General features: G+C 44.8%; 1 pseudogene; it reads right to left on the reverse strand.

Annotated features, from left to right (window-relative positions):
* Positions 1 to 1,718: 1,718 nt before the first annotated feature.
* LOC111858520 (E3 ubiquitin-protein ligase pellino homolog 3-like) lies at positions 1,719 to 4,277 on the reverse strand (annotated as a pseudogene).
* Between the last annotated feature and the right edge of the window lie 322 nt (positions 4,278 to 4,599).

Consider the following 4,599-nt stretch of genomic DNA (forward strand, 5'->3'; position numbering starts at 1 on the left):
GTTGTGTCCATGAATAGCACATTTTTTTTAGATAATGCCTGACTGCTTTCTAGGTGTTTCTGCTGCCGAGGCTGTCATGTGACTCTGATGTATCACTGCCGCTATGCTAAGCCCGAGCAGATCGGTCTCATGACGTGCAGTGTGTGTTAGAGTTGGCCCCCGCTCATTCAGAAAGTCTCCGCAGACTTTCGTGGTTCTAGATGCACATCTATCTAGATGTACGTTTTTTATGGTGGCAGTATCTGTTCAGTGATCTCGCTCCTTGGCTGTCCATACAGTGAACATTAAAACCAGATGGTAAACAAGCTGACGGTTTAAGGATCAGTAAATGTCAGGTTTTAATATCCCAAATATTTACAGATCATTTGTCCTGATGAAAAGGCATGCCTTTAAACAGGCATGCATCATTTTTACCTTAATTGCTTTCATCATCCTTCATGGGTGGCTTTCTAAATAAGTAAGTGCAGGAAATAGGTGACCTTGGGCTATTTATAGCTATTAATATAATGGTCTGGGGGGGGATTGGGGGCTGGCAGGCACAGAGTCACTGCAGACACGCCTGTGATCTTCAACAGAAAGTCTTACCGCATTAAATCAATAATGTACATAGCAGACCCGATTTTGTTGAAAATGTCTGAATTTGTTGTCTGTCTTATTCTGACTCCTCTTTGGCTAATGGTGGAAATGTGAACTGTATGGATTAAGGGAAAAAAATATTTGTGAAACCAGGAGGTTTTTTTTTTCTTTCTTCAATTTTTAATGGGATTTGTGTGCATTGGCCATTGATTTATATGGCAGCAATACTGTGAGTGTGTGTCTATCTAACATATAAATGTAAGGGGCAGTCAGTGGCTCACTGGGCTAAGTCTCTATGTCTCTGGTTAGAAGGTTCCTGGTTCAAGGCCCTGCCTCAAAAGTCTGTGGGCCCTTGAGCAAGGCCATTTATCTCCCAGCTCCAGGGGCACCACATGAGGGTTGACCTGGTGCTGTGGTCCTCAAGCTATGAAGAGCAAGATAGGGTAGGTGAAGAGACAAATTCCTATATACTTGTGCTTTGGCCAATAAAGGATTATAATACCAGGCAGTAGTATTCCATCTACATCCAGTTCCTATTCAAATGAAACCCTCTCAGATTGTCTCAGGTCCTAAGACACATTGCTGCACCCACCACACCACCTCAGGGATGAGAACCTGAGTGCAGTAGGTGATACCTCAGTGCCACACTAGTCCAAATGGCAACAGTGTGAGGATTTTTCCAGTGGCTGGAGTGCCAATCCTGCCACCAACCCCCAAGTTTTTCCCTGTAAGTTGGAGGACCTCCTTATAGAGCTGGATGTAGATTGTATCCAGGGTGAATAAATTGCAGGTTAAGGGTCTTACTCAAAGACCCAATGAAGTTGAACCATTCCAGGCAATCATGGGACTCAAACCAGCAGCCTTCCAGTTGCTGGCACAGATCCCTAGTCTCAGAGCCACCACAACACCACAGGCCCTGACAACCGCTAAAAAAGTTCCACTTCTTCCTGCTATCCCTATGTCAGGTCCATCTACTTGCTGTTGTGAGTAGAGCAGCCATTGAAGCTGTGGTCACATTATTCCTCATCGGTCACGTACTAATTTGGTTACATAAAAATGGGAGATTTTGTTGATGTTCATAACGTCAACCAACTCTTTTGAGTCAAACTTCAAAAGCAGATGTTTAACAATGTGTACATTTGCATTCGCTTATATTCTTGTATGTATAGTTACTCACTCACACAGTGGGCACAGCCTGGAGACCGCCGGGGCTGTACCTGCTGCGCCCGGCCGTGCCCACCGCGACCCCCAGCTGTGGTAGCCATGCACATGCCCACAATGCATGTACACCCACGGCTGCTTTTTGTCCACAGTATGGCGCTGTGCCAGGGTGGGAAAGGCCCACCCTGGCACAGTGGGCACTGTGGGTGCTGAGCCCCACAGGGCACTGGGGCCGTGCCGCGTTCAGCTCCTGCCGCAGCACCTCCAGCTGTTTGAGGGAGGGAGTGCTATGCAGACCGCTGGTTGTCCTCCAGAGCAATGTCACCCCACAGAGGTCGATGAGAGAGCCGTCCTGAAGCAAGTTGGACTCGTTTTCTATCTGGGAGCAGAAAGAGAGGAAGGGAAGAGGGAAACAGAACTGGTCTGAATGGAACTGCAATTTTACTGATAAAAATTAAATGAGATTGGAAGCAATGACAAGAGTATTAATTTATTATTGGCCAAATATGGCAGCAGAGCTCCTTATGTGAGCCATTTTAAACTGTCATCAATTTGCAACACAACCAGAGGGTAACAGCAACCAGACATATTAAAACAATGACTAGGGTAAAGCTTCATTTGTCTCACCAGACTGCCGCTTTGCTGGGCCGAGCGTGTTTCCCGCAGGGTGTAGACATTGCCGCACACCGAGATCACCCTCCAAACCCCCGGGTCCGGATCTGACACAAAGTCTCCTGCTGAGTGCATTACTGGCACCCCATTGGTAGTAAGCCCGTCCATCAAACCATCGACTGTTTGCCAATTTGCTGCCCGCTCCTGTGGAACCACCCACATGGATGAAGAAAAGGCATTACACAGATATGCAGACAAGTATACAAGCAAATTATCAAAGTACAATACTTTTCTGAAATGTTTTCTCATCTTCCATATACTCATCCATTTCAGGGTTATGGGGGTGGCACAGGGGCAGAGGAACACCCTTGAAAGTAGACTGATTATTAATAAATACTATATTACATAACAAACACTTGCCAGTTTACCACACTAACACGTTCGTTAAAGAGTCAAAAAAAAATTATGAAATGACATTAAGACACCGTTATGCTGCAACAGAGGCCCTGTCTTGCAGATGGCAACACAAAGCTTATGTCTTCCTGCCACTAGAGGGTAGTGTTTCACTACATATTCCAAGTGTCCTTCCAATTCTGCCCCCTGAGTTTCACACAAGTTTACTTGACTACACCTCAACTAAGAATGGAGCTCCTAGCCTTAGGGAAGCAGCACATAGCAGAGTTTGCTTCACTACTCGTGCTACTATCTTCACCACAATGCATTAATCAACCACTGAGCGAACAAGTTTGTTATCAAAGGCTTTAAAGTGAAGTGTATTTATGTTGTATTTAAATACACATACAAATGTGATGCTGCCCCAGTACTGATACTGAGGATAATATAAAGAAGCTGCCTGTCTTTCAGTCATTTCAGCCCTAGTTCATAAGGGTCAAGGGAAAGAGTCTCGTCTAAGCTGTAACTCTGGGCTCAGCCCTCACTATAAATTTATTACTAAGCAAACCACCAGCACTCACAGATGCTGAGAGTCACTGCTCTCTATAAGTGCAGCCAACACACTAAATACTGAGCCTTGCTAAAGACAGATTGCCTAATTTATACCGCCAAGCCAAGCTTAAGCAATCGGTAATCAGGGTTCAAGTTGCAAAAAATAAACCCTTAAGTTTATTAGCTCTAGGGCAGGATTATACACAATTAAATCAAAGAAATGGTCAAATCATCAATGCTGAGTCTGAAATGCAGCACTGTATAATATGCTAGAAGGTTTTTGGTTTGAACTGTGAAACAGATTAAGGACTCAGTCCCTTAGAAACACATAGAAATCCTACCAACATCTCTCCAGAAATAAACTGCAAGATAACAATTCTGACATATAAAGTGCTATTGGCCACTAACTCAGTTGCTGTGTTTATGTTGCTGTGTTATCTGTGGGTTTGTTTGTCACCCTTGGGTCTGTGTGTGTGTGGTATTTACAGAATGGCCTTGTGTTCATGTGGGGATTGGTGTCTCTAAATCACCAATAGCTTGTGTTTTGTGTGAATGTGTCTAGGGTGTCCCCTGCCTCATGTCAATCCCTGTCTATAGAAGTAGTATTTCCTAGAAACATTTTTGTTACCAAGTTTTGCTTTGTTTTGCGAAACATCAATGTGCAGCCTCACCTGAAACATGTCTGTGGTGGATTCATCTGTGTACTCGACAATCACAGAGTGACTCCTGGACAAGGTGTAGGAGATGCTGTGCTGGCTTTTACTGCTCAGGGCCTGTAAATGCGGACAGCACATAATAGCAAACAGCATGACCTGCCCGTGAAAAGCTGGAAAAATACTCAATGAATAATTCCAAGACCAACAAAAACAGGGCTCTCAGGTCTCATGCATTGACTGTGAGACACACACATTTCAAACAGTTCACATGCTCACATACCACACCTTGTGTTTCTCATGCTGAGAGGTAAGGGATTAACATCCACCAAGCACGCTTGGCCTCACCCTCTGACCAGGCTGACAGTTTCAACGTGTCACACACCCGAAAGCCAATTGCCAAGGCAGTTAGCTGGATGGATGATGTGTATTGGGCAGCCTGGGACAAATGGGATGAAATCATCTGCTGGGGTGAAGAAGAAGAATGCTCCCCAGCAACTTGGATGTGGAGATAGAAGTTGTAGACAGTGAATTCCAGCTGAATGTGAAGGGAGCATTCCAGGCAGTGTGAAGGTGTCCACATCAAATGACAAGAAAAACAAATGAGGCTAGCATTAAGGCAGCCTCGAATCTGCAACCAGCAATTTCAGTT

The sequence above is a fragment of the Paramormyrops kingsleyae genome, chromosome 10, assembly GCF_048594095.1.
Source record: "Paramormyrops kingsleyae isolate MSU_618 chromosome 10, PKINGS_0.4, whole genome shotgun sequence".
In the NCBI taxonomy this organism is placed as follows: domain Eukaryota; kingdom Metazoa; phylum Chordata; class Actinopteri; order Osteoglossiformes; family Mormyridae; genus Paramormyrops; species Paramormyrops kingsleyae.